The following is a 19,316-nucleotide window of genomic DNA, read 5'->3' on the forward strand; positions in this document are numbered from 1 at the left end:
TAGTAAGTGGCAGTTTGTCGTAGGTTTCTTTGTCCAGAAAGGAAAACCCGTCTTTGATCTCTGATTGGTTAGCCTGTTTCTCCTCGAGGCGCTCATAAAATTCTGTCTTTTTACTGAGGCTATCTGCGTTCTGGTGCTTGTCACGGGTACGGTGCTCTATGATCATGTGGTATCCATCTAGGCGCACGATCCAACGACCAATATAGCTTTGGTCCATCGAATAGGTTTTCAGCCAGGCAAGGGCACGATTAGCCACACGTAACTTGAAGGGAGCACTCCCCAAGTAGGCCCTGTATTTTTCCACGAAAGTGATCACCGCAAACATCTCCGCTTTTGGTGCGCCGTACTTCATTTCAGTATTACTCAGGACTTTACTCCCGTAGGCTATCGGACGAAAAACCGTTCTCCCGTTCCACTCCTGCTCCTGGTGAAGTATGCCCGATATCGCAACCACTGATGCATCCGTGTCCAGCACGAACATCCCCTTCTCTGTTGGCATGCCGAGGACCGGTGCCTCGCAAAGTTCACGCTTGATGTTTTCAAATGAAACTTGTGCCTCATCAGTCCAGGTGAACTTTTTGCCCTTGTTTCTCATCAACCTCTGCATGGGGTATATTTTGTCAGCATACCCCTTGATGAACTCTCGATAATAATTGGCGAATCCCAGAAAACTCATCAGCTGTGTATCTGTTTTAGGTGCCTTCCAGGTCAGCACCGCTTCAACCGCTTCGGGATCTGGTCTCACTCCATGTTTGTCAACCAGGCGGCCCAGATACTTTATGGAATCCCTGAGGATTTCACACTTAGAGGGTTTGCATTTCAGACCCGCCTGCTTCATGCAAGAAAACACCTCCTCCAACCTCTCTATGTGGTCTTCTAAGGTTGGTGTTGCAATCACGACATCATCGACATAACACATGATGAGATTCCCGTATTTCTTAGTGACACTCGTGAGTGCCTGGGCCATTAGTCGCTGGAATGTGGCCGTCGCGTTGCACAATCCGAATGGCATCCTCTTCCACTGGAACAGTCCCAGCTCACACGCGAAGCCTGTCTTCTCTCGATCTTGCCTTCTAAGTGGCACTTGCCAGAATGCAGAGCCCAGATCCAACGTCGTGAAAAACTTCGCGTCTCCCAGCTTGGACAGGCTCTCATCGATGCGGGGAATCGGGTATGCGTCCTTTATAGTCACTGCGTTCAGATAACGGAAATCACAACAAAATCTGAGTTGTCCCCCTTTCTTTTTCGCCATAACCACACCACAAGCCCATGGAGACTTCGACGGCTCGATCATGTCGTACTCCATTAACATCTCGATTTCCTTCCTACACGCTTCTGACTTGTTTGGGGTCATTCTTCTCGCCCCTTCCCTATGAGGTACCGAGCCCTCTTCTATCTCAATCTCGTGCTCTACAAAATTGCAACAACCTATGTCAGCCCTATGTTTCGAAAAAACGTCTGCGTTCCGATTTAGCACCGCTCTGAGCAAATCTAGTTCCTTGTCTGATATTTTACCCTTCAGATGTTCTATCTCAGGTAGGACAGGTTTATTCACTGCCAACTCTGCCTCCGTCGGTCTCTCAGGGAAGTTGGAACAACTAGACAGCCCATCATCTGTTTCCGACTTCATTGAAAACAATTTCCTAGAAGATTTCAATTCATTCACTCTTTTCATTATACATTCTTGGTTCGCATGCAATGGACATTTAGTTACATCAAACTTTTTCAAGTTCTCCACACTCTGAAAGTCTGTGTTCAGAGGCAAAGCGTAGCCAAGTTTCTTTCCCCTCTGTATTGTCACTGTTGTTGCTTCTGTGTTCAATAACACACTCACACACAGTCCGCTCTGAGTGAGTGAGAAGCTTCTTCCTAAATTAGCCGAGCTTTTACTGTTTGGATTTGGTACCAGACACACCTGTCTGTCATTGCTGAGTTCATTCATGTTCCTCATCCTAAACGTCGCTACTACGGCTTGGTTCGGTTTTAATCTAACTTTTCGATCCAGAAAAATCGGCACCTTGGCCTGATTAATTAAGATCTTATTAAGGGGTCTTTTCTCATACTTTCTCTCAGGATCCTTGATCCTAATCAATCCGTCATTGAGATCGATCGTGACGTCAAAGTTGCGAACGAAATCCCTTCCTAGGATGAACTGGTCGGATTCGTCCAAATTCTCTACTACTAGGAAGCTCATCCAAAGATGTCTTCCTCCGAGCTGCAGTGAAATGATCGGGGTTCGTCCGGCGACATAGATCGCTCCCTGATTGGCAGCTGCCAACCTGATGTTTGTCGGTATGAGATCCGACCTTTCGAAACCCATGTCGGTCCAAGTTTTGACTGGCATGACACTAACCACTGCTCCCGTGTCTAGCAGTCCCTTTACTGAAAGTTGTCTGCCTTGCACGTCCAGAACGTGTGCGGCCAGATCGGCCTCGCAACCAATATGCACCGCATCTTGTTCGAGCATCGCGTTGTGTCCGATTCTTCTGACCTTCAGCTCCTCTTGACCAATGTATATCCGGCCAACCTGATCGTTCGCATCAGTTATGTGAGCTTTCGTATAGATATTGATGCCATCCACATTCATCAGGATCGGGTAAGGGCCATGGACATCGATATAATGTCCGTCCACTTTCATCAGCCTCGGACCTCCCGTTGTGAGCAGCGCTCGCACTGCCCTGGAGTCCAGTTTGGGATCCTTCTCCTTCAGGTAGTCGGCATAGATGTCCAGGTGGACTAGTGTAATCTCGGATGGCTCACTCAAGTTCTTGACCACCTGGTGCCCTGCGACTGAGATGATGGACATTATTTTGGTCCCCGCCTTCGTCATGCCGAAAGTCTTACCAGATATAACGTTCAGTTTTAGTCCTTGTTTTTTTGGTTCCTCTTTGTCTTCTGCTTCTGTCGTTTTACCCAGGACATTAAGACTTTCCCGAAGATCTGTGCTCTCCAGCTCCGACCTTACCCATTGCTCCACTTCTTTCGTGGCTAGGTCCTGTTTGACATTCTGCAGCGCTGTCCTTGCCGCCAGGCCGTAATCCACCTTGAGTGGGCTAGACGACTCTGCTTCGAGGTTCGAGGCTACCACCTCGTCAGGCCATGTCTTAACCTTTTTGGTCGTGAAGGTGCTCGGTGTCGTCTCCTTTCTCCGAGATTCAGCCTCGTTCATCAGACGTGCTCGACTGGCCTTGACACCCGAAAGCGCCTCCTCGTGGCGGGGATGTTTCGCGTCCGCTACTGCGTCCCAAAATTGAGTACAATCCGACTTGAAGTGTCCCTCCAAATTACAGAAGAAACACCTCGGACCATATTTCATGATGAGCCCTCTGACGTACTCTTCATGATCCTCGTCGATCGCGTCGGCGTCCTCGAGAAAGTAGCCTATGGCCTTCATGTTCTGTTTGTATGCAGAACACGCAGAAACGTGATGGTCCATCGAACCACAATTCGCACACGACCTCCTCTTGTCCATGTCATCGCGAGGTTTGTACCAACTGGAATTCGCACCAGTGTTTATCCCGCTATAGTTGCCATAATTGCTGTAACGGTTTTGCGCCCTTGGTTTTATGAGTAAATACTCGCGTGACTTCATACGCAAGTCGTCAGGCGTGGGTACCTGGTCAAGGGACAGGGTGAAGTGAGTGGCCAACATCGTCTTCAACTCCTCACTCCTTACTCCATCCATGAATTTCGAAGCAATCGCCAAGTTTCGCCCGGATATTCTCTCATCCGGGTTGCTTCTCCTGAGTTGCCTCTTCTCGAACTTCACCATAGCCTGATGCCCTTGTACTCCAGAGCCGAAACGATTCAGCAGGATGTCGAATATCTTGCGAGCGCTGTCTCTCTCATTGGCTCTTTTCGCCATTACACAACTTAATGCAGTACCCTCCAGGTTGCTCGTCAGCGCGCTGCACTCTTGTTTCTTGGAGAGATTCTCTTCCTCAAAGTGTAACTTCATCACCTCTATCCAAGTATCAATGCAGCCGTCTGACTCGTCTTTATATGACTTCGGCTTTTTCAGTGTCCTTCTTGACCTCTCTCCTCTCTCGGTTGACTTCGAGAGCTTGGTGATGAATGTTTCGAGAGATCTGTTCAGAGGCTCAAACATCGAGGCATACATCGTTGTGTCCTGTGAGACTGTAGTCAGATCTGGTACTGAACTGACTTGTGGCACGGTTGGCAATCTTGTCTCCGGGGTGGCATCTGCCTCCGGCGGGACTGGATTCGTCCAGCCAGGCCTCTGCGGGGCTGCCCTTGGCCGCTCCTTGTTTCTATGTTCGTAGTTCGTTCTCGAGCCTTGCTGGGCTCTGGCACTGTTGCCCGTACCATCTCCAACATTCGCATGGCGTGAGCGCTCCCTTGAGTTGGAATGCTCCTGCCAACTACTCCCATTCAGGATAGCGTCAAGCTTCCGCATCATTAAGTCAGATTTGGCGTCCAACCTCTTTTCCAGGCCAGTCATCGTTTGGGCGTAGGTATTATCATGATCATTTAATAATCGCTCGATCTCTCTTGTCATCCTAGCCTCTTTTTCCTCTGACTCTTTGTTTGCCTGTGCCAGGCTCTCAGCCAGGCATTGATCGGTGTTACGAATCAATTGAGCCTGATCAAACCTCGCCTGCGACTTCACGTGCGTTAACTCATCTTTCAAACTCTCTCGACCATGGTGAGCTCTCTCGTCAACTTGATCTATCCTCTTAGTCATGTCCCGCCTCAATTCATCCAGGCCATTCATCACACCAGCGAACATGTCACTTATGTCACCAGCTGCCCCCAATGGCGGGGTTAGCCCCAGAGAAGACGAGGTCAACTGTGGCTGTAGCCTAGTACTCGATGACGCACCGCCCTTTTGCTTGTGCATTGACGTCATCAGTCTGTCAAACGTTGATGATGCTCCCATCGTTATCCCATCTGACATAGGCCTGGTCGGCGAGGCAGAAGACGCCTCCCTGCTCATGTCGTTCCTTGGGCACGGTGTGAAGTTCACATCCGGATGGGTTATTTCCGGTTGGTCGTAACTAGAGGATAGACCTCCGGCTTGTAGCGACGTCATGCGCTCATTGTACAAAGACTTCCAACTTTTCTTTGCCTTCGAGAACGTCTGCTCTTCACCCGGACTCATACTCGACATCATCGCGTTGTTGCTCTGTTTGGCCAAAGATGAGTGTGTACTTGTCGGATGTGAAGGTTCCTTTCTCCATTTATAGCTCTTAGTCTCTGATTTGGACATTCCCCTGTACAACACTTCCTCCCGAGGTTCGACCTCGGGACGCTCCGAGGTCTCCTCTGTCCTCTCGACTTCCTTCCATTCGAGGACCTCGTCTGGCTCAAAGTCGGGTCGAATGAGCGTTCGCTCCCCTTCGTCAAAGGGATCCACCAGCGTTTCGCTCTCAGGCCCGGCCTCGGCGCTCCGGCCTTGATTGCCATCGAGATTTTTCTCGCTCCTTAGTTTCATTTCGCTCACTGAAAGATCAGGTTGACCTTTAGTCGATTCGTCTTCAGCAAACGCGTCGGAAGCGCTGCTAAACGAGGTTTGGCTACACCTGGTTTTAAATTTCCGCGTGCTTCCCTTGCTTAGCCTGGGAATTTTAGTAGTCGATCCTAGCGAGTCCCTGCGCTGCATAGTTTTTAACAAAATGAAAATATTCGTAATTTGACGGCAATGCAAACGTACCACAAACAAGATTTAGTTAAATCACTTAACGCTGCCTACCCGATTCCGTCAGTATCAAAATGTCTCTTAGATCTCCCACGACTAAGCTAGTGGCTCAGCTAAAGTTACACACAGGGTCTACCCAGTATTGATATAATGCTAACTCAACCCTGTTGTGTAGTATAACAGTATCACTAAGTTTCCACAAGATATAATCAACACACCAAACACAATAGATAGTCAGATAAGAATATCCTACAGGTGACAGCGACCTTTTGTCAGTATCAATTTATCGCCACACAATTTATCAAGTCACTGCTTTGTTAAAATTAAACAATTTTTGATAAAAAGCAGTGATGATTCAGAAACAGATCAATAAAACTTAGTCTTAAAGAAAAAGACTTCCCCCAATCGGAACGATCCGAAAGAACGAAGCCCAGGACACATTCTTCTCAAGTGGGTGTGTATCTGCCTAATACATCCACCGAGGTCTTCTTTTGGGTGTCCTGCGATTGCCCGAGCTGTCCTACTAAGTAGCTCAAGGCAACCTCTGATCGAAAATTCGTCAAGTCCAGGAGCGCCAGGAGCGCCATAAAAACGTCTATGAAAAAGCTCTCCCACACTCGGACTGCTCCAAGTGCACGAGAGTAGGGAACAATTTTTCTTCTCAAGTGGGTGTGTATTTGCCTAATACACCCACCGAGGTCTTCCTTTATTTGTTCCCGGATTGCCCGAACTTTCCTATTAAGTAGCTCAAGGCAACCACACAACCAAAATCACAATCAAAAAAAATTTTGTTCGGGTACTTCTGATACACCCAATGTAGAATCCAAAGTTGATCACGAATTTCCGGGTCAAAATGGGTTCTTATGATCCTGGTAAGCACGCCAAATATCCTAATATGATCCTAATTAAATGGAAATTTTCCGTTTCCCAAATTGCCACAGAATGTTTACTCAAGTCTCTAACAAGGAAGATCGTTAGAAGGTTTAAGACACTCCGGAGGGTTACCTCGGAGGGTACCTTGATCACCCAAGTTACTTCGGAGGGTACCTTAATCACCCAAGTTACTTCGGAGGGTCCCTTAATCACCCGAGTTACTTCGGAGGGTCCCCCTAAATTTACTAAGGAGGGTCAATAAGATGCTTGGTATGCTCCGGAGGGTTACTTCGGAGGGTACCTCCAAAATTTTCAAATTTTTTTGATCTCGCTTAGGAGGTTCTCCCACTAGCTTATATAGCCTATATAGGTTCTGAAAGACTTTTTCCGCAATTCCGGTCGAAAGTGCCTAAAAATACTCGAAATGAGCGTAGTAGCCCTGTACGGCACTGGAATAATGCAAAAAACCGGACCAAAATTGGTTAAGAAACAAAAATTTGGCCAAAAACTATCAAATTTGGACCCTCCGATTCCTTCCTTTTCCAAACCTTAAGTCGTTAGCTCTATCCACGGAGCTACTCGGAGGGTTACCCAAAAATTTCTCTAGTAACTGAGCACGTTATGCTAGCACGCTCCCAACGCAAAAAATTTTATTGCTCTAACTCCAAAAACTCAAAAACTCGATCCCCAAAACAGATTGACAAATTACAGAAAATTATCAAAATTTTTATCGAAAAATTTCAGTTTTTCTAACTTCTACTGAGTCTTTGCTCACGCGGTTTCTTTAGTGAAGGGGATCGAAATACGTAGCTACTCTCTATATAAAAGCTTTTTGCCTATCGGAAAAGCTCGGATATCCGAAAATTTGGGGGTCTACAGTTTGGTCGAAAATTGGTAATTTTCGACAAAAATTGGGTGTTTCTTGTGTCTAAATAGGAGATAAGTAATATATAATAAGGATAATAATCTATTAATAGTCGTTAATGAATAGTACTATACCCTCCTTTGCACCAAAACACCCGAATTAAGACCCTTAACTCGGAAATTTGTAATCGATGGAGGGTACAATCGGACCGCGCCAATCGTGCCTCCCACCACTTAAGTTTTAATGAAATAGAACCCGAACGATACTAAAATTGCTTCAACGATACCCAACAGTCGTTGCGGATGTTGCCCTTGATGTCCCTGTTGAGCGTGGAACACGTCGGTCAGCTTGCCACTCTACCCTCCGGTCACCGGCAAAATCACCATTAACGTGCTTAAACACTCAAATTACACTCGAGGGAGGGTATCCAACCCTTCACCAAAACACACAATCTTTCTATCAGAAACGATATAAATCAATCTGAAACAACAACAAATAGGAAGGCAGATCACATCTCGTCCGGAAACAACATATAAACTGTCACTTTATGTTTTTTACTGTTTTTGGTCTTTTTTGTATTTTTTACTGTTTTTTGTACTTTTTGTTTTTAAATAAATTTATTTTTGGCTTTTTCTTGGTTATACACTATTTTTGTTCGGTTTTACGCTTTCTCTTTAATTGTTTTTGGTCCTGGGACCTCAGGACAAGCGGGCTCTAGATTTCCCACCTAACCCTCCGGATCCAGGAATTTTCGGTGTTAACTAAGTTAAAAACTAAATTGCACTAGACGGAGGGTACGCACCTTCCCCCTAGTACAACAACGGTCATTAAGGCCTCTAACTCGGGCATACGCCCGGAGCGGAGGGTTCGTCGCTGAAACGCTTGCTGATCATGATGGTTTCATGCCTTTAACAGCCCACCCAGGAGCGCCATAAAAACGTCTATGTAACATTCGCCCAAATATCACACAGCGACGGAGCGTAGAAAAAGTACCTATTAATGACTGGCAGGCGTCAGTTACCTTAATTCTACTCGTTTTTCACCGTCTCGACCTTGCCAGTTGATTTTCTGGTCTGTCTAGGGCAAAGTAAGAAGTTACCATTTTTAGGCCATCAGTCAAACGACCCTTGATCAGCTTTCGTTTACATGCGAACACAACCACATAGCTGAGTCTCGGATCCTCAGACTACGTGATTGTCATTAAAAACACGGCTCGAACAACCTATTTTAACATGTTTTTGTGTGACAGTTTTATATTAAATCCATTGCAGATGGATTGACCCTTTCCTTTTTCTAGCTACTCATATTCTGAAATATCAGATAATAACGGTGTTAATTAAGATCTATGACATTACAGCAGCTATACAGTCAGTCTACACAGTCCCTTCACATAGACAGTCTCTGGGGGACCAAGCCTCCGCTCCCGTAATATTCTTGAGATAACGCTCTTATCTCTTATATTTCGTGTCCCGGGAGGGTTCCGTGGTATATTTCTTCCCCCACTGAAGCCTCTTTCTCCACGAATATCCGTCGCTAAGGTTCTTATCGTGTGTTATTGCCACGATAAGAGGCTTCGTAATTTTTCGTCTCTGGTACGACTGTTTTCCACATATCTGTCGTTGTTCTGATTTCCCGTCTTTTTTTTAGTCAAAATGGCCGTCTTTTTCTATTTCTCAGAAATATTCACTCTTCAATCGAAATTTTAAAAATAAAAATTCTAGAATATTCTGACCCTCCTTCGCAACACTTTTTCGTTCATAAGGCCTTTAGTCGTCCTTTTTTACGTCGCCGGAAGGTTGTGCTGTGCCATCTGGCAGAATGGCACAACGCTTAGCGCATGCTATCGCAGAATCGTCTTTTGAAATCAACGCTCGCAGAGCTTCCATCAACTCCAGCTCCTGTTCCCGTGATTTCGAATCATTACTGGCTTCATATTCCGCCTTCTTGATGCCCATCAAGCACCAAGCCAACCGTACTCGCAGATCAGTTCTCATGCAAGGATGAGCCAGGTATGCAGCCACCGTCGCAGGTGCATGCATCGACTCGTCAAAGTATCTCCGGAGGGCCGCCCTCCAGGAAATTTCTAGTAGTTTTTCCAATGCGATTTCGTTCGCTTCAGAGGACATTACCGTGCCGTATTCTTTCCGATTTAAGTTTGCATTCTCCGTAAGCTCTTTCAGATATTCCTGCATGGCTCGCTTCTCGCTCCAAGCCATCAGGTGCCCTCTCGCGGAGTTTCTCGCTTTCAACATCTCCACATAACCTGCTGCTGGATCTCCCATGTGGACCGATTCCGGCAGAGTGACTCGACTGTACTCGACCACGCTGAGTTGTCCTTCCAGTTTCAACTTTGCCATGTTGGTCCGTGAGGGCCTGTAATCTTCAAGTCCTCCAGATCCACATTGACTGGTAAAATAGAAAGGTTGGAATAGGTTTTTCAATTTATTAAGATAGGCAATGGGTTCAGTGTGATGTTATGAGAATGATAAAAAAACGGTATTTTTTTCTGGATTGTGTGAAATGTCTAGCTTTTTCGCAAAAATTTCGGCGCGCGTTATCTAACTGGTAAGTTTCATTGGTGTAATACGTGAGAATAGATTTTCCAATATATTAAAATTGGTTATAAGTTTCAGATTTTCAGATGTTAAGAGGATGGCTTTCGAGAAAAATTTTTTTGGCGTCCGGGTTTACCAAAGTTAAGATTCGGCGCCCGAATTTCTCAAGTCTTAGGAAAGTGTTTAGATTTCCCTATGTACAAGGATTAGAAATTCATTTAAGGGAATTAGGAACTCATCAAGATAGGGAATAGGTTTTCCCATTGTTTTATTAAGAGTGTATTAAGATAGGTAATGGTAAGGTTTCAGTGTCATGGTAAGAGAATGGTAAGAAAATCAGTTTTTTATTTAATTTCGTGCGGAAATGTCTAACTTTTCGCTTAAACTTCGGCGCACGTTATCTAACTGGTAAATATCATTGGTGTAATGCTTGGGAATTGATTTTCCAGTGTTTTAGGATTGGTTATAGGTTTCAGAGTTTCAGATGGTAAGATGATAAGTTATGAGAAAAAAATTTTGGCACCCGATTTTACCGATGTGTAAGATTCTGCGCCCGAATTTCCCGTGTATTAGGATAGTGCATAGATTTCCCTATGTATGAGGATAGAAATTCATTGTAGGGAATTAGGAACTCATTAAGATAGGGAATACTTTCCCATTGTTTTATTAAGAGTGTATTAAGATAGGAAATGGTAAGGTTTTAGTGTGATGGTAAGAGAATGGTAAGAAAAACGTTTTTTTATTTAATTTCGTGCGGAAATGTCCAATTTTTTGCAAAAATTTCGGCGCACGTTATCTAATTGGTAAATATCATATGTGAATAACGTGTAATTTGATTTTCCAAGGTATTAAGATTGGTTATATGTTTCAAAGTTTCAGATGGTAAGATGATATGTTTCGAGAAAAAAATTTTTGGCGCCCGATTTTACCGATGCTTAAGATTTGGCGCCCGATTTTCCCATGTAAAAGGATATTGTATAGATTTCCCTATGCAAAAGGATTAGAAATACACTGCAAGCAATTATGAATTCATTAAGGTCGGGAAATGGTTTCCCAATGTATTAAGGAGGGAATTGTATGGTTTCAGTCTGATGGTAAGAGAATCATTAGAAAAACTGTATTTTTTTTTAGATTTTGTGTGGAAACGTATAGTTTTTCGCAAAAATCTCGGCGCGCGTTATGTAATTAACAAGCATGGCGTGTATATTGTGTAATGAAGGTATTATTATGTTTTTTGGTTCATGGTAAGTCGATGGTAAGATGTGCAAAACCTTGGAATTTTTATCAAAAAAATTGAAATTTTTTTCAAAAAAATTCAAAACACGATAGTTTTGATAAAAGTTGACCTAATATTTAATTTATTAGATGATCTTACTTTTTAGAGCATTACTCCTTCTAGCTGAAATTTTGCTGAAGACAACTGATACTTCGACAGAAAAACAAAAACAAGTTTTTGGATAAAATCGCAAAAATTTTTTCGGTGGCAAATTGCAAAAATTCCAAAGTTTTACGGAAAGAGTTGCTAAAATTTCAAAATTTTGGAAAGAATTGCAGATTTTCGAAGTTTCAGCTAATTTTTAGTTGTTTTTGACCTAATTGAGAAAAAATACCTACGTGTACAGTTTAAAATTAAGCTCAACTTGTATTTTAATTGGCATCATGTTGTTACAGTGATTAAAAACTTTGAATAAAACTATGGGTAAAATATGTTTTGATATAGGGAATAGAATGGTAAAATAGAATGGTTGGAATAGGTTTTCCAATTTATTAAGACAGGCAATGGTTTCAGTGTGATGTTAGGAGAATGATAAGAAAAACGGTATTTTTTCCTGGATTGTGTGAGGAAATTACTAGCTTTTTCGCAAAAATTTCGGCGCGCGTTATCTAACTGGTAAGTTTCATTGGTGTAATACGTGAGAATAGGTTTTCCAATGTATTAAAATTGGTTATAAGTTTCAGATTTTCAGATGTTAAGAGGATTGCTTTCGAGAAAAAAACTTTTGGCGCCCGGGTTTACCAAAGTTTAAGATTCGGCGTTTAAGATTCATCTTAGGGAATTAGGAACTCCTTAAGATAGGAATCAAGTTTCCCATTGTTTTTTAAAGAGTGTATTAAGATAAGAAATGGTAAGGTTTCAGTCTGATGGTAAGAGAATGGTAAGAAAAACGGTGTTTTTTTGGAATTTGTGTGGAAACGTCTAGTTTTTTCGCAACGTCTCGGCGCGTGTTATGTAATTGGTGAGTATGGCGTGTATATTTTTTAATGAAGGTATAATTATGGATTTTCGGTTCATGGTAAGTCGATGGTAAGATGTGCAAAACCTTGGAATTTTTATCAAAAAAATTTGAAAATTTTTTTCAAAAAACTTCGTATTACGATAGTTTTGATATACGTTGACCTAATAACTAATTTATTGGATAATCTTACTTTTTAAAACATTACTCAGTTTAGCTGAAACTTTGCTGAGACTTACTAAAAATTCAAAAAAAGTCAAGTTTTTAGGGCAAATTGCAAAAACTTCAACGTTTTTGGAAAAAAATAGCAAAAATTTCAAGTTTTTGTGAAGAGTTGCAGAAACTTCGAAGTTTTAGCTGATTTTTTGTTGCTTCTGATCTAATTGAAAAAAGATACCTACGTGTAGAGTTTAAAATTAGGCTCAACTTGTATTTTAATTGGCATCATGTTGTTACAGTGATAAAAAACTTTTAAAAAAAACTATGGGTAAAATATGTTTTGGTATAGGGAATAGAATGGTAAAATAGAATGGTTGGAATAGATTTTCCAATTTATTAAGATAGACAATGGTAAGCTTCCAGTCTGATGGTAAGAGAATGGTAAGAAAAACGGTGTTTTTTCGAATTTGTGTGGAGACGTCTAGTTTTTTCGCAAAGTCTCGGCGCGTGTTATGTAATTGGTGAGTATTGCGTGTATTTTGTGTTTTGTGTAATGAAGGTATAATTATGGTTTTTTGGTTCATGGTAAGATGTGCAAAGCCTTGGAATTTTTATCAAAAAAATTTGAAAATTTTTTCAAAAAACTTCAAAACACGATAGTTTTGATATACGTTGACCTAATAACTAATTTATTGGATAATCTTACTTTTTAAAAAATTACTCAGTTTAGCTGATACTTCCCTGAGGCTTACTGAAACTTCGGAAAAAGTCAAGTTTTTGGGGCGAATTGCAAAAATTTCAACGTTTTTGAAAAAAAATTGCAAAAGTTTCAAGTTTTTCATCTAATTGAAAAAAGATACCTACGTGTAGAGTTTAAAATTAAGCTCAACTTGTATTTAAATTGGCATCATTTTGTTACAGTCATAAAAGACTTTAAATAAAACTATGGGTAAAATATGTGTTCTAAAACTGTAAGCATTTCTTCTTTTGTCTGTGATTGCATAAAAACAACGTCTAAATAGGTGATTGCGTTTTTCTTGAGTATTAGTGGTCTGAAAATTTTGCTCATAAAAGCTGAAAAGGCTGCTGGTCCTATGGAAATTCCATAGAATAGGCGCTTGAATTCATATTGTTGATTTCCAATAACAAATTGTGTTAAACGTCGTAATTGTTCATCTAGTGGCATTTGATTGTATGCACTATTCATATCTGCAGTTGTAAAGTATTTTCCGTTTATTTTTGTTAAAATAACTTGTATTGGTTCAATAGGCCAATTGCATTTCGATTCGTCTATTAGTGAATTGAGGTATCTAGCGTCTAAAACTATTTTTAATGATTCTCCTTTTGCTAGGATGATAGCAGGGTTAATAAATGTGTTACCTTTTGGTTGTTCTTCTTTATTTACTGGTGAGATAATTTTGTATTGTTCTAAAATATCAAGTAATCTGTAATGGAGGAGGTAGTGATTGAGCTGTTATGTTTGGTGGACTTAGGCGAAAAGGGTGTTGAACAATATTAGTAAGTCTGATTGTGATTTCAAATTTTAGTTGGAGACTGTTTTGTTGAAGTATTTGTATGTTATGTTCTCGGATATCGTCGTGGATATCTTGTCTATATTGTAATCTATTAAGTGCCCAACTATGGAGTCGGTTACTTTCTTGATGTTGTCCAAATAATGGGAGAGGTGCTACGAAAGTGTTCGAATCTAACCGTAAAAGGATACTTGACAATGATTGTTCTCGATAGCTAGCGTCGAGTAGTCGTCTGGGAAATTTAAAAGGAAAAGTGTCATTGAGATTTGACTTAATGATGATGTTGACGGGAGTGATAGTGTTTCTGGTAATGATGATAGTGTTGTATCACAAGAAATATCTATTGGTTCATTTACTATGTTCGGTTCACCTGGTGTATATGAAAGTGTTGTCCAATATGGTAGTCTTTCTGTCGTGTCTGGGGGATTAAAAGGGTTTTCTCGGATTTGCTGTGATGTGGGGGTTGAACCTAGGTAGACTGAGGGTATATTGGAGGTGCTATGTTGTGAAAGGAGTGTAGGAGTTTCTGGCAGTGTACTGCTTGAATTTTCTGAAGTGGTTGATGTTGGTGACTGGGGTATATCAAAATGAACTCTGGGAGTTTGAAAATTTCTTTTTCTTCGAGGATGTATAATTTGTCTATTTACTTCAACTACAATTTGATTTTGACTATCATTTCTTCTTCTATTTAAATCTTGTGGTAATTTGGGGTACAAATTATATGTTGGTTCACTTAGGGATGCTTGTCGCTGAACTGGTTCTAGTGGTTCGGATAAACGGGCGTGTCGTTCTTCGAAAGTGTATGGATTGTCTTGAAAAGAAATTCGTGTGGATGTTTGGGAGTTTTGGGCAGTTGTAGGTCTGACTGGGTTTTCTTGGGAAGATATCGATGAAGACTGTTTTGGTGGTGGTTGGTTAGCAATTTTGGTAATGTGACTGATTAATCTGCATCTTATTGGGAAGATTTATGTTTATTGTAATATTCTTCGATAAAAAGAATTAAAAGTATGGTTGCTAGGGCGAATGTAACTATTACCTTTCTTACACATTTGCACATTGTCAGAATATGGGATGATAGAAATGTGATAAAAATTACGAATAGAAAAAAAACAACTGTTCTACTAAAAATTGTTCGTATCATTTAAATAGACTTTGAATTATCGTACCTGTGAATGCGGTCAATGATTTAGGAAAAATGAAGATATATTTCAAATACGGAGTAGAAAATTAAAAAAAGATTGCAAAAAATTATCAAAATGATTATTAGGGCTTCAAAAGTTTCAACAAAAAATATTAGCAAAAGTTTAAATAGAATGAAAAATTTTATGAAAAGGTTTATGATTTTTTTTAAGGTATCGACTGTTAAAAAGAGAAGCATTTGAGAAATGATTCGTTTGTCGAATTTTTTTTCGAACTTCTGGGTCGGAACTCAAGTGTGGTCGGAAAATTTATTGATTTTTTGACAAGTGGGTTGAGTTTTGTTGAAAATTGTTGGAGGCTAATTTTATGGTGCTCGGGAGGTCTTCTTTGCTTTGTTTTTTTTTGTTGGGTATTCTGGGGTTTTTTTTAAATATTTGTACTTTAGGCCAAATGATCATGGTCCTTTTTTACTTTAGGCTAATTTGCCATTTTTGGTTGGAGGGCAATTGAGGTCTAATGTGGGAAAATATTGTTGATCTTTGCATTATTTGATAGGGGAGGGCTGTAATATTATGGTGGTGTTTATTTTAGTTGTCAAATTTTAGCAAGTTGCTTATTTTTGACCTGGAGGTTGGAAAGTTATAGTTATAGATATGCCTGGAGATTATTATCTATCGGCTAGTAGCTTTGTGTTAGAGATATTGAAGGTGACGGATTTGAGAGAATCCTATTGGCTGAATTTGAACTAGAATTGTTGCGTGATTTTCAGCGTGTTATCTTGAAAATGTGAAAGTTCAAAATGACTAGAGCTGGACTAATTATTAGTTTTTAAAATTAAAGTTGTTTTTGAAATTCAACTTTCTTCAATATTTTAGATTGTGAGATGAATGTTTTGTAAATTTTATGTGGTTGATTTCTAAGTCGTGATGAAACTCTGTGTTCTGATTTTTCTATTTGTTCTTGTGGTAAGATTTTTTCTATCATTTTCCTGTTTTTTCTTTCTTTTTGAGGTATTTTTGAGTCTGGTGTTTTTGTGTTTTGTTTTTGGTCTTGTTTATGATGAATGTCGTCATGTACATTTATTTCTTGTTCTGAATATGTACTGTTTTGAATGACTTTTAAACCTGTAAAAGAATATAATTGAGTTAATTCGCGTAATGCGTATTCTTTTGGGTAGAAGGTAATAAATTGTTTCGATGTTAAACAATTTCTTTTTTAGTTGAATCTGTGAGTTTGTATGTTAATTCAGTTGGTTTGGCAATTATTTGATATGGTCCTTTTCGAAATGGTTGTATTTTTTTGGAGATTCCTTTTTGTGTATTAAAATTAGTTACTAAAACAAATGTTCCAATTTTTAAATCTGTGGCTGGCATAAAACGTGAATTAATTTGGTTGTTAATGTTTTGCCTTTGTAACAATTTCTTTATTACCTTTTGATAGATTTCATTATGCTTTTTTTCTCTAATTAAAATCCATTCGGTATGTGTGCCGGAGGCTAATTTGAGAATTTGTGGGTGTTGAAAATGATCTTCATCATGTGTGTGTAATGGTAGATTATAGCATATTGAATCTTTATTTGGTTGACAATAACCTTGTGCGTTTTTATGAGAGTTTGCTGTAAACATTATTGGTTTGCGTGGCTTTTGGTTAAAAACCATTTCATATGGTGACATTCCTAGAGTTGTCGTGATTTGTGAATTGTATGACAAGGAAAATAATTTTACATATGCTGACCATTCTGTGTATCGTGTATCATTTCCATTAATGATACATCTAAGATGTTCTTGTAATGAACAGTTCATACCTTCGAATAAACCGTTTGTCCAAGGTGCATGAGATGTACGTGGTTTATGTTTAATGTTGTATAAGTGGCATAGTAGGATGATTTCATTATTAATAAATTCTGTACGGTTGTCTGTAACTAGGATTTCGGGTAATCCGATTTTAGCTATCCAGTGTTCGTAAAGTGTTGTGTAGGCATAATAAGCATTACAATGTGGTACTGGGTTGAGTGCTACGTATTGTGTAAATGCATCAACATTTACCAGAATATAAGAATTTCCTTCAGAGGATGGTGAAATTGGTCCTCTAGTGTCAAATGAAATTCTATGGTTAAAATAAAAAACTTTGTCCTTTAAAATCTTGTTTTTGCGCTATTTGCTTTTGATTTGGATAAGTTTGTTCAATTGACATTTTATACAATCATTGCATAATACTTTAATCCAAATTGGAGCATTTGGAAAGTAAAAATTTTGTGTAAAGTTTGAGTATGTCTTTTCTGATCCAATGTGTCCTTTTGTGTTTTGTGTATGGGAGATGTTAAATGCTATCAGAATCATACTTAAAGGAAGACAGGGAACTTTAGAATCATCTAATTGATATTCTAAAAGATCTGTATTTTCATTGATTAATGTATTATTAAATTTTCGGAAATATCGGAGGAGTGTTTTGTTTCCTAAAATTGTGCTATCAGCTTTTGCTGGTTTTGTTATATATTTGTGCCATGATTTGAGTTGTCTAATTACCGGGTCAAAATTTTCGTATTGTTTTAAAAGTTGCAGTGTAATTTTTTCTGTTGGTGGGAGAAAAATATTATCAATTTCTAGTTTTGACAAAGGAATTGTGTCAAGAGGGTCATGGAGATTAAAAACTTGATTTATAGTGTATTTTGATTCATTTGTTTGTGGTCCTGATAAATTGATTTTATCGGTTAAAATTTCTTTTTCAATTAATGGAAAAAGGTCTTTTTTATGCGGTTGTTGTTTGATTTTTTTTTTGAATATTAGTTTTTATCCATTGTGACTATGGAATTGGTTTAAAGGTAGATGTACCTAATAAATCAACTTCATAGTGATTAATTTGGCAATCTAGGTAGAGTGAAAAATATTGTAGATTATTTATTTGTGATTGATCAATGTCCGTTTTTACTGCGTATTTGCATTCTAATCGGAGTGATGTTTCATCTTTTGCTTTTGTTTCATTTCAACTGTGGTTTTTCGTGAAAGTAATTCAAGTGGCGTATTTCTACTTAATGTATCTGGTAATGCAAGGTTTTTTCCTGCTGTCCAAAATATATGTAAGTTTGGAAAGTCCATTAAAATTAGTTGAAATCTATGAACTCTATGATTAGGATTTGATTTTTGTGTGAAAAGAATTATAATTGGTTTATGATCTGTAAATAAAACTGTTGGGTGTTTTGATCCAAGAATCAGAAATTCGTATTCTGTGAGTGTGTATTTTATAGCTGTACATTCTCTCATTAGAGTAGATAGTCTTAGCTCGGCTTGCGTGAATAATTGTGAATTTGCTGATATAAGATTTATTTTATTTGTTCCACTATGTGCTTGTAATAATGCTGCGCCGATACCAAAAATTGAAGCAACGCACATTGCATTGAATGGTTGTTTTGGATCTGGAATTGTGTTTGAAATTTGTTCTGTCAAAAGTTTTTTAATTTCTTCAAATCGTGTTTGATGTTCACTGGTCCATTCAAAATTATTTTGTTGTCTGAGGATGTTATAAAAAGGTCTTAAGTATAATTGCATTTTGTAAACATATTTAATTAAGAAATTCAATATTCCAAGAAATTCTTCGATTTTCTTTTTATTTGTAGGTGGTTGAAGTTTTTGGGTTGCATCAATGCGTGATTTTAATGGGGTGATAGTGTTTCGTTCAATATTATGTCCTAAAAATTTAACGCGTGTTAAGAAGAAATGTGATTTATCGGGGGCTGCTTTCAGATTTTCGTTTTGAAGTATTTTGTGATATTTTTCTAAGACTGTAAACATTTCGTCTTTAGTTTGTGATTGCATAAAACATCTTGTAAATATGTGATTGCATTTTTCTTGAGTATTAGTGGTCTAAAAATTTTACTCAAGAAAGCTGAAAAAGCTGCTGGGCCTATGGATATTCCATAGAATAATCGATCAAATTCCTATTGATGATTTCCAATAACAAATTGTGTTAATCGTCATGATTGTTCATCTAGTGGCATTTGATTGTAAGCACTATTCATATCTGCGGTTGTGAAGTACTTACCATTTATCTTTGTTAAGGTAACTTGTATTGGTTCAATGGGCCAATTACATTTTGATTCGTCAATTAGTGAATTGAGATATCTAGCGTCTAAACTATTTTTTGTGATTCACTTTTTGCTAGATTGATAACAGGGTTGATGAAGGTATTACCTTTTGGTTGTTCTTCCGTATTTACTGGTGATATAATTTCGTATTGTTCTAAAATATCAAGTAATCTAATTACCTTTTCGTGTAAGTGAATCGGTACTTTACTTGCTCTTTG

This window comes from Symsagittifera roscoffensis, chromosome 4 (genome assembly GCF_963678635.1).
Source record: "Symsagittifera roscoffensis chromosome 4, txSymRosc1.1, whole genome shotgun sequence".
In the NCBI taxonomy this organism is placed as follows: domain Eukaryota; kingdom Metazoa; phylum Xenacoelomorpha; order Acoela; family Convolutidae; genus Symsagittifera; species Symsagittifera roscoffensis.